The 12,321-nt window shown below is 36.4% G+C and overlaps 1 pseudogene; it reads right to left on the reverse strand.

The window, feature by feature from the left end:
* The window catches only part of LOC107603069 (protein unc-93 homolog A-like), a 10,942-nt pseudogene extending 3,423 nt beyond the window's left edge, over positions 1–7,519 (reverse strand).
* Positions 7,520–12,321: the final 4,802 nt, after the last annotated feature.

Below are 12,321 nucleotides of genomic sequence, written 5' to 3' on the forward strand. Positions count from 1 at the left end.
AAAAATTGGAAGTGAAATGTGACAACATGCCCCGTAGGTGGGGTACATTGTAACATGGCCATATATAACAGCTTAAAATGTTATCTGATCCAATGAAAAAAATATACAAGACAAACTAAAATATTTTGTCAATAAATTAATTTTTTCAAATAAAATAATAAAGATAATCTGATTTTGGAGTTTGACAATGAACACATTGCAACCGTGCTTTACATGTCTTGAAATAATAATTTCTTAACATTAAACATTGACTGTCAGTCTTTATTCACCTGCTTTTCGTCGTTTATCATTAAAATGTATTAAAGTAAATAGTGTGAATTACATCGCTAATGTCATAGAATAGCACATTGTAACGCAGTGTTACAACATACCCCATCTGCGCAACTGAAATTTAAAACTGGTTACTGTCTTCTGATAGTTAGCGAAGCATTAAAAAAATCATTTAAACTGATAAATAACAGATTGGATATTAAAATAATAGCAGATTTGTCTCATTTTAAATGAGCAATAAAAACTGAGATGAAAAATTGACTTAAGTCAGAAATATAATTTTACTATGGTAAAATAAATGTTCAGCGATATCTTCAAAAGACTTTTGAATTTTGGCGCACTTTTTTTCTCTATATAATGTTGATATAGTAACTAGCAAATGCTGTAAATTTGGTTATGCTACACTGTAAAAAATGATTGTGATTTTAACGGTAAAAGACTAGAAATGCCACAGTAAAAACCTGTTAAATGATTTACAGTAAGTTTCCTTACAATATACAGTGAATAACTGTAATAGATCTAACCTTTGTTTTCGAGAAAGTAGCCTCAGAGTCAACACTCATAGACTGTGTCTGAAATCACACCCTACACCCTCATTCGCTAGTCCCTACATTAGTTCACTATATAGTCCACTAGACCGAGTGATTGAAAACAAATAAGGGAATTCAGACACTGACACTGAACAGCTGCTGTTAACAAGCAGAATCACATTCCTTACAATATACAGTGAATAACTAATAGATCTAACCTTTGTTTTCGAGAAAGTAGCCTCAGATTCGACACACAAAGACTGTGTCTGAAATCACACCCTACACCCTCATTCGCTAGTCCCTACATTAGTTCACTATACAGTCCACTAGACCGAGTGATTGAAAACAAATAAGGGAATTCAGACACTGATCAACAGCTGCTGTTAACAAGCAGAATCACTGAAGGAAAAAACAAGAAACAAAACTACAACTGACTTCCAGTCACAGCCTTAGATGAAATTAACCAAAATAAAACAGCAGAGGAGGATTACACAACTCCACAAACAGCATTACCAGCTTCACTCATTACTAACCAGTTTGACTTTATTTCTGTCATATATCTACAAAAATTCTTTGAGACTTAACAGAGGTTTATATTGTATTGAAAATGTTTTGTTTGGCCTCACCATTTTGGCGATCAGTGGTTGCTTTAGTTGGGCTCTTGACCCTTGACTCTTTAATGTTAGTTTTTCTGTGCTGTTGTTTCTGTGTGTGTAAACTAGCACATTTGTTGTGACAAAGAGCCGAGAGAAATTATAATGAAGTGGTTTTGATAACTATTAATGATGATGAAATCATGATCTGATTCACTGATCTCAGTTAGTGTCTAGTTATATAGGTCGAATATTTTTTTTTGTTTATGGTACTACTATGACTCCACAAGATATGTTGACAAACTATTGTGAAGAAATTTAAAAGCATTTTATGCACAAAACCTTTAAAGCTATACAGCCCTGTTTAGACACACACATACATCAAGAATCAGCACATGAATCTCAACAATGGTGACTATTATTAATAATAAAAAAATGAATAATGCATGCTGGGTGCCAGTACAAAACTCCCAGCATGCATTGCAGCATGACATTTTTTTTTTGATTGTCACCAATCTTGAGATTCATAGGCTGACTGTTGATGCTTGTGTGTGTTTAAGTTATGCCATAGTTCAAAGCTTTTATTTGTGCATATTGTGCTTAGGAATGTTTCACAATGATTGCGGTAGTATCAGTCGTGCAACTCAAGAGTATTAGTTATATATTACATACTTAATTAGAGATTAAACATTAGGCGAGATCAGTGAATCAGTCGCCATTATGGTGACTTCAAATGAAAGTACAACACCTAAAATCTCAATAAGGGCTTTTGTACACACATGACAGAAATAAAGTCACACTGGTTAGTAATAAGTGAAGCTGGTGATGCTGTTTGTGGAGCTGTTTAATCCTCCTCTGCTGAGATCTTGATCAATTTAATGTTTTATTTTCAGTAGATTTCATCTTTGGCTTTGGCTGCAAGTTGTGTTTCTCTGCTCTTGTTTGTCTTTCCTTCAGTGATTCTGCTTGTTAACAGGTGTTCATCACTAATGCTCAATCCTCATTTAATTATCTCATTAACTTCATCACCGCTTCAGTGTCACTTCAACACTCTGTAGTGTGGACACATAGAAGTGCTCTTTAAAACTTGGGATTTTGGAAAAAAAAGGATTTTGCTGTGAGATTAAAGGGGTTAAATGTGTGAGATGAAGAAAAAGTATGTGAAATGTATTTTTAACAGAAATATACTGTTAATTTAATTTACGGAAGCAAACTGTAAAAAACTGTAGATTACTGGCAACCACAGCTGCCGGTATTTCACCATAAAATCAAGAAAAAAACAGCAAAATACTGTAAAACCTAACAGTCAACTTCCTTTTGTGTTTTGTGGGTTACCATTGTGCTGGAGAGTAGAGCCTGAAAGACTGATGTTATGCTGCTTGTTGCTTTATTTAAAGGCAGTAACTGTGTAGTTACTGATGCAGTGTGAATCTCTTCAATCACACATGAATGTGTGCTGCTGTTATCTGCAAGAGATTTGAGTTGAATTGATGCTTTTAATGACTTTGCATAAATCAGTAGGTTTTTCTTCATTTAAGCAAAATAGTTCCCTTTCAGTTAAAGAGCAGGCTGGACCCTTCCGGGGGGTACCACCTGTTTCTTCCGTGGCTCCCCCCGACGATTGGATGTCGATTACAGCATCGGAGGGTGAGCCAGAGATTTCTACGTGCCTGGGCATGAAGCACGCTGAGGTGGCTTTCGTGGATGGCTCATGCTCCCATTGCTGGGGTATGACCATCTCGAGTTGCGGACCGGACTCCGTTACCTGCAAGGGGGCGCTGTGCATTGGCTCGTTTAGTTTACACTCGAAGTAGATTGGTCCCTCTAAGCGAGATCCCAATTTCGTCGGTCCTCCGACGTGACGTCTCCATTCCCTCCTTCAGGGAACGAGGGTTACATACGTAACCGAGACGTTCTTAAGACCAATATGCTTGCGTTACTTAAACATTATAAATATGAGATTATAAACAAATGCCAATTGGCCAAATTAAGTGCAGTCGGTTTCTGCAAATAAAATAAGTTAACTCAAAGGTTTGCATATTAACTTTGTATCAGTTTATAAAATAGTTTTTCACTGTAAATTTAAAGAGCTCTGTAAAACTTAAAATGATGCTACCGTATTTTTCACGGTAAAGTTCTGGCAACCATAGCTGCCGGTATTTTACCGTAAATTAAACAGATTTTTTTTATAGTGTAGCATGTGTGGAAATATTTAAACCACGTGTGTTATAACTTACCCTGCGTTACTTTGTGCCCCGCGTTCCCCTATTTGTAGTAAAACTGTGGTTATAGGCTACAATTGGTAATAAAAACGCCCAAAAAAATGGTAAGATTGGTCCCTCTAAGCGAGATCCCAATTTCGTCGGTCCTCCGACGTGACGTCTCCATTCCCTCCTTCAGGGAACGAGGGTTACATACGTAACCGAGACGTTCTTAAGACCAATATGCTTGCGTTACTTAAACATTATAAATATGAGATTATAAACAAATGCCAATTGGCCAAATTAAGTGCAGTCGGTTTCTGCAAATAAAATAAGTTAACTCAAAGGTTTGCATATTAACTTTGTATCAGTTTATAAAATAGTTTTTCACTGTAAATTTAAAGAGCTCTGTAAAACTTAAAATGATGCTACCGTATTTTTCACGGTAAAGTTCTGGCAACCATAGCTGCCGGTATTTTACCGTAAATTAAACAGATTTTTTTTATAGTGTAGCATGTGTGGAAATATTTAAACCACGTGTGTTATAACTTACCCTGCGTTACTTTGTGCCCCGCGTTCCCCTATTTGTAGTAAAACTGTGGTTATAGGCTACAATTGGTAATAAAAACGCCCAAAAAAATGGTAAGCCTACTAAACTTTTACTATAGTAGTACCATTGCTAATTTTCATAAGGGATTATGTATAATAATATGAAATAAATGTTTTAATAGATTATGACATCACAAAATATCAGGGAGTGAGATTTATTTGATTGCGATGCGAAGGAGGGATACTGTAAGCCCCATCAGAACTGGGTTGCGGTGCAGGGGGACGGGACTAATAAAAATAAAACAGATCATTGCAGTGTATCAGTCATATACATCGTCAGATCAGGTTTTTTAACTTATTAGAGGGACAAAGCGCCACACAGCAACTTTTCGGCATTGCACCAAGCAAAAATCAATCGAAATCATCACAAAAAGTAAAGATCAAGCGCCTAACAAGGTCTCCGCGCATTAATTCGAATGGTTTGTTTTCCCCCACGGCATAAACGGTTATGACGTTTTTGTGGGCATTCCCAGCAATGCCGAACAAGTCATTTGCTACATCCAGCACATATAAGCACATATGAAAGAAAAAAAAATCAGAATTTTATAGTAGCCTATGTGTAAGGACTCGCGCTCGTCAGAGACAATCACAGAATATGACTGAGCTTGTGAAACACACTGGAATGAATAATTCACTTAAAACGCAACGCGAGTCTCTGTTCTCTCTGCAATCTCTGATGTAATCAGCCTGGTTTCCTGTATATTAGCGCTGTTTAGGACGGATCGTTTGAATGCATTCGCTTACTGGATCATTGGACTGAAAACTTTCCCGGAGTTTAGCAGCTTAAAATGATCTGATCGCAAGCAGAGAAGCAAAATTGGGTTAAAGGGTTAGAATAGAAATTGTGCTTCAGTAATTTTGTGTTAATTGCGTTAAATAATTTGAACGTGTTAAGGATTGTAAAATTAACTGCATGCGTTAACGCGTTAACGATGACAGCCCTACATTTAATATTTGACAACTGTTTAATGCTAAAATGTTAAACTAACGACAGTAATACACAGTGATGCAAACTACTCGACGTTCTTTCTCAAATATGGTATCATTTACATGATTCATGTAATTGCTAACTGAATTTGATGAGACAAGAAACGAGTTGTGGTTTCTACACACAGTATGAGGCATACAAGTGTGCATATTTTAAAATATCATTTGCAAATAGTTCAAAATGATTGCTTGTCAACTAGAATTTCCTTCACTGTTCTATTTCTTTATGGTTCATTAAAAATAGTAATAAATAAATAATAAAAGTCCCCAAAATGTTGGAGACGTGATGGTGTACCTTTGTGTATTCACCAGCAAGGAAACTTTGCTCAAACCCACTGTACATGGTCAGTGGGATGAGAAGCAACAATCTAGGATCTCTCAAGAGCTTGAAGGTAGTCAGAAAGGTGCTGCAAAACGATTGGTTGCCCTTGGTCTTACGAAATTCTCTGGCCAGATCTCGGTCAATGTTGTCCAGGAACACCGCCACAAAAATGATGGCCAGAACTCCCACACCTGCAGGGACCAGGAACCACTAGGTTAGACAGTCTTAATAGAAATGAATGAAAACTAGATTTGTATATTTTCTGAAAGAAATGTAAATGGTGCTTGTCCATTGCTAAGCGCTTGCTAGGCTGTTCTTGGTGGATGACTTATGTACTGAAGTTAAATAATTAGGGTTTTTTCAGATCTCTAATTTTAAACACCACTAATAACTGTATTTTTATGTTTACTTTAATAGAAAAGGAGTAATCTGACATTCAAAGCTAGATATTTTAGTGGACTGTATGAATGAAGTTATTCAACAGTTCACTAAACTAGTTTTTGGACACAAATATGAATGATTGTTCACTAGGTGTCTTGCTGGAAGGGTTGAGTTTGCGACTGTGAAATTTTCAACGCATGATGTGGCACCACAGAACTGCAGGTTCTCCTCAGGGACTTCTAGAAATGAATAAACGCTCAGTGTATTTACAGTCACCAAAAAAATAAATGAATCAAAATAATAAAGACACTGACAAAGTATTTAATCCAACTGTACCTATGCTAGTATCCTGGCCAAATATCAGCGATGACATGAGGTTTCCCCATACCGCTGATGACTGAAAAATGAAGAAAGAAAAAGATGCCAAAATATTGGTTGATGAGATCCTGGCCTTTCTTGTTGATTTTCTGGCTTTGTCTGTTTCCACTTATTGTGAGATAGGTGCATTTTGCAGACCACAGCGGTGAACCTCCCATACCCAGAATGGCAGAGGTGGTCATCAGACTTGGCCTGCAGACAAAAATGATTTCATAGAGGTGCTTTCTAACTTAACTGAAGTTCTAACACAACCGTCAGCTCTTAAATGTTGAAAAGAAGTGTAAGTAGCAACACAGTGCTGTTTTCAGTATTGATAATAATCAGAAATGTTTCTTGAGCAGGAAATCGGCATATTAGAATGATTTCTGAAGGATCATCTGACACTGAAGACTGGAGAAATGGTGCTGAAAAATTAAGCTTTGCATTACAGTAATAAATTAAATTTTATTTAAACTGAAATCAGTTATTTTTGATCAAATAAATGCAGCTTTGGTGAGAGAAAGACTTCTTTCAAATATATTAAAAATCTTACTGATCCTAAACTTTTGAACAGTATAAAAATATTAAATATATAACAATACAAATATATCTGTCTTGTATTTAACACATAATAGTCCTTTCATGCCTAGTATTTGAAACTGTCTCACACTTGCACAAAGAATAATGCCATTTTGAACTTATACTGTAGATAAATATGCTTACATAGTAGTTTATATTGTTCAGGAAATCAGTAAGTGCACAAGGCAGAGAAATGCCCATTCCATTCTCGGCATTGAGGCTGCTCTGTAACGTACAAACATGCCTCTGTCGGTATAAATACACCCACAAATCAATACCATCATTTACGTAACTAATCAGTGTAAGAGTGTTTCTTCATTAAGGTAACTGTTCTGTAGGAAGATTTGAAAGACAAAATACTTTACATCAATCATTATGGTTTTAAAGGACAGCTTTTAATATTTTTTTTTATTTTACTTCATTCACTATTTTAATCTTGTCTCCCATCTAAGTTTTTAAACTTTTATTTATGTTAAATTAATTATCTGCTTTGCACCTTTTCTGAGCAACTACAAAGAATCATGTTGTAAGCATATTTGTGTAGATATTTATCTGTACAGTATGTACATTTATTTATTTTTGCTTTAACCAACAACGCGGTCATTTGCCATCACGCTAAACAATTTAGAGACACATCTCTGCAAGAATTTGAATAGAGATGCGTTATCAATAAAAAGATGCTTACATCATAATGTCATTGAAATTACATTATCAAACTTTGTCCAAACTGACATACAAATGAGGAACATAAGTAACACATTCTGTTATCTCTGATTTCTATTTATAAAAAAACTCTTGCTACCTATACTGCTTTAGGCTAACCAAGGCTTGTCACAGCACTTACATATTATTGCTCTTTTGTTGGTTTTGATTGCTTCTGTTGTCCTCATTTGTAAGTCACTTTGGATAAAACGTCTGCTAAATTCTGCATTCTAAAATCTGTATATAAAAACATGAGACTTCTTTCAAAAGCATCCTTACAACCCCCAAACTTCTGAACAGTATAAATATAAGCTTCCATAACCCTGTCATGTGCTGCACATTTCCCAGTAGTATATTTCAATGACAAATTTTACTTCGTAGTTTGTCCTCTCTGAATCTGCAAACAAAAAAAGACGGCTGTCTTGTCAAAATTGAATGGTCTTTCTTATTTACCATATACTCAAGAGAAGAATAATCCTCCCCCCCTTATTTATTACTTAGTGTTACTGTAAAATATCACCATAGTCTGAACCTACAACCTTTCAGTTACTAGCCCAGATCTGTAACTAATAAGCTACACCATTGCCTTATGCAGCTGGAAGCTCAGTTACCAAAACGGTAAATGGACTGTGTTCAAAATTCAAAAACATTTTCAAATTTAAACATTTCTCTTAATATGGACGTCTATAGCACTGCTGCCTCAACAGAAAATGTTCTTGACCTGGCCATGAAGGCTACCCCAGAACAGCGAGCCAGTCCCAGTTGTCTTGTCATGGTTTCTGAAACCATTCCTGTTTTGGCCACGGAGGCCCTTCCTGAGCATCTGAGTGCACCTGTTAGGGCCACGGAGGCCATCTTGAATGTGATCTCCAGTCATGTTTTGCCCACGGAGACTGATCTTGTCTGTAACGTCATGCCTTCTGATCCTGTTCTGGCCATGGAGGCCCTTTTAAAGCATCCATGTTTGCCTGTTAAGGCTACAGAGACCGCCTTGGGGCTATCATCCAGTCTAGTCATAACCACAGAAACAGAACCTGCCAGTCATGTTACTTCCTCAGAATCAGCTTCAGCCCTGGTCACGGAGGCCATTTCTGGGCATCTTGATCTGCCCGCTATAGCCACGGAGGCTACCCCTGAGCTGCTCACTAGCCATGACACCCAAAGAGATCATTTCTGCCAGTCTCGTGTCATCTGAGGTCATTCCTGCCAGTCAAAACACAGTCAAGAAGTCTGTATCAGCTCGAGCATTGCATACATCTTCTAAATCGGATGGAGTCTCTGAAACTGTGCATGATGTCACATTGGTTCAGGAGTTGTCAAAGCAATTCTCATTAACTGCCAGTGCAGTTATGCCCCCTGAGTTTATTCCCAAGTACTTCTGTAATCAAGAAACTGTCTCTGCATCTGGTCCAGACACCAAACCGAGTTGGGAGTCTCCACCTGTGAAGCAGCCCCCGATCTCTAGAGGTGTTAATAATCGAGCTCCCATCTCACCTTCGGTGTTGCCTGGCCGTCATGATTTCACAAAGCCAACATTTCCCTGGGCAGGCTCAAACTCTCCTGCAGGACTGACTCCCACCCTTCCTGTCCCACCCCTTGTGTTCCCTGGCTGTTACGGGACTCCAGTGTTTATCCAGTGTTGATCCTGTCCTTACAGTTTTGTCTGTCTTGTCTCTGTTCAATGTTTCTTTGTATGTTTTGTGTCTGAGCACATGGCTCTGTCTTTATGTAGGCCATGTGCTCCTCTCGTCCTGCCCCCTTGTTTCCCTTTACCACGCCCCCTTGTTTAGTCCTAGTCTAGTCCTCTTTTACTTCATTGTGGTCCTCATGTGCTCTGCTCCTTTATATTGTGCCCCTTTCCCTCATGTCTCTGCTGGTTCGTTGTGTTAGTTCCTTGTGTGTAAGAGATTTCCTTGTCAGTCAACTAGTCATATTGGTAGTGATATATTTTACTCTCCTTGTCAGTCTAGCTTTGCATTTAGTTCGTTTGAAGTTTATTAGGTTTTCTTTGCTTTTGTTATTTTGCTCTAGTCTAGTTCCTGTTTTTATTTTTACTCTAGTTTTCTTAAGCCTCTAGTTTGGAGGTCAGCGTCTTGCAGTCAGTGTCTTATTTTGCTGCTTGTTGTTCTCTCTTGTGGTCTTGTCTTGTGTGTCGTGTTATGTCTTGTGTTTTTTCCTGTTCTGTGTCTTGATTCCCCCCTAGCTGCTGTTCTCAAGACCTGGCTATCTGACTGGACTGGTTTCACTACAGCTCAAAGTATCAAGCCCTGGTTTCTCAAGCTGCTGCCTGATCTCCAGTCTTCTCATTGACTTGTGCTGCTCTATCTCCTTTGTTCTCCAGCAAAACTTTGTCCAGGTCTGACCTCGGCTGTCCTCCTGTTCTCCAGCAGACTGCCGTTTCCTACTGTTTGGACTCTCACATCAGCCCTGTTAATCCTTGTCTTGTCAATAAAACTCACTCCCTTGATCATTCTGCATCTGGGTCTCTCTCTTTCTAGTAAACTGCTGTGACAAAACCTTGACAGTTACACTAGATTTGTCCTTTCAGGGTTTCAATTTTCTGTATATCCTCCTGAGTCCCAGCTATGGAGTTTTTGCCTCTGTAGTGGACATTATATTTTAGTGAATTTCTCTGAGACCTCACATGTCACAGTTTTAAGTCTGGATGTCCTGTACAGAGCACATTCAGGGCTTTCCAGAGATACCAAATGATTGGATGTTTCACCATGGCCACTCCCTCTCCTTGGTTTTTAAAATGGCTGACAATAATTTAGGGATAAAATTGTACATCCTTATGGAAATATGATCATATTTTGTAATTATAATTTAAATCTGATTAATTTTCAAATTGTTTGTCATAAATCAACATCTCAGGAAAATGTTATGGGGTTTCAAATCAAAATATGACTTCCTGTTATGAAACAGGACATCATTTCATACATGTCCACTGTAGAGGACACCAGGACTAAACTCATGTTTATTATGCATTTTGGGAGACAAAAGAATTGAACAGGGAAAACAAAATAAATATAAATATTCGTATGAAATATTAGATATTATGAAAATCTGGCCAATTACTACTCCCATTATTACACTTCTTTTTTCAAAATGCTGTCCCAACAGCACTTTAATATGCAAATGAGATACCAAAAAAGAAAAAACAGTTTATGGAATTTTTACACACACATTGCATAAAGCAACATGGTATATCAAATCATTTTGTTATATATTTTATAACATAGTTGAGAACCATCCTTAAACAAAGTTAGGTATAGAAAAATACTGAAACCTAAAAATTGATTGGTGATTTAAAAAAAAATTCCCATTGTTTTTGCCTTTTCATGTCTACTCTTGTCATTTTATTTTTAGAAAAACTGAGTAATGTTGTCCTCTACAGAGGACAGAACATAACATGAATAAAATATAATTAAAAAAAAAATGTATTTTACAATTTTTTTCTTATGCTCTAAACAATGTAATGACATGAAAAAATACTAAATTCACAAAGCTTTTTATTTCTGGTTCTCAGGAGGATACATTTATCATGGCTACACACGTATATATGATAGTTTACACAAGACTTATGATTAGATTTATTGAGGAGGATTTGTTTAATTTACTTTTATTGTGACACCTTTTTACAGTCTACACTTTCAGATAATATTTTAGAAACTGGATTAGGCAGATGCAGATAATAATAAGCTGCTATAATCACTGACATTTTGTATATGATTGTGAAATTAATGTTGTTTTACTATCCAGTTGTGCAAGCTGGGAGGTGAAAGTTACAATTGCTCATCATTGACTCCACCCAGCCTTTATCTGTGCATTTCATTCCTTTCCTCAGCATTCATATGAAGTCATTTACAGTAAGTAATCACTTTATCTTTATCTTTGTAAGTGACTTACAATACACTTATAAAAAGAGTTACAGCAAGTGTCTTGCTCTAGAACACAATGTTCTTAAATTATGCTGATTTAATTATCATAGACTAATCTAAACCTTTAACATTTTTTAATAAAAAATGGATGTTATTTAGTCTCTAATGCTGTTTCCAATTGTTGTGTCCATTATAGGGGTCCCCACAATGTAGGCTTTAAGGTCTTATAATATAGATTTGACTATATAATCCAATCTAGATTTCATAAAACAGAAGACATTTCTGCATTTGAAATATATTATGTATACACTACATAAATTAGCTGAGAAACAAAGATTCACTCTGCTATAATTATGCTCAGAAGTGGGTTTTTGGTTTTTTAGAGCATTAAGGCTTCACTGACATTCTTCCATTTGATCCCAAAAGTCAGACGAGGCAAGAAAAAAAATGGGAATGTTTCATTAATTCCTAAAGTGTGAGAGATTCTTATGAAATTCTACTTAAGTTAAATTCATTTGTTATTCCCAAGGACGTTGTTTAAAAGAGGTCTAACAGCTTCACTCCAAATTCTTTCATAGAAACCAGATTATTTTCGAAATATCTAATGTAAACCATGTCAATCTTGCAAAGATTCCATAAGCATGTTTCATTATTACTAATTACTAATATCTCCCAAAGGTTTCTTCAACAGGGTTGCACAGTTCTCAATAAACTTGTGAAACAAGCTTGGAACCAGGGTTTATTTTAGTAGCTAGGCTATATATTTTAAATATTTTATATTTATTTATTAATATTTTGAATTAGTTTTATTTATTTGTTTATTTATTTAGTTTTGGTAATTGTATGTGCTTTTTCATGTGACCTCATGCACATTAAAACAAAAAAGGTCCTGAAATAGCACAGGCCTAT

The sequence above is a fragment of the Sinocyclocheilus grahami genome, unplaced genomic scaffold (assembly GCF_001515645.1).
Source record: "Sinocyclocheilus grahami isolate Dianchi unplaced genomic scaffold, SAMN03320097.WGS_v1.1 scaffold340.1, whole genome shotgun sequence".
NCBI lineage: Eukaryota > Metazoa > Chordata > Actinopteri > Cypriniformes > Cyprinidae > Sinocyclocheilus > Sinocyclocheilus grahami.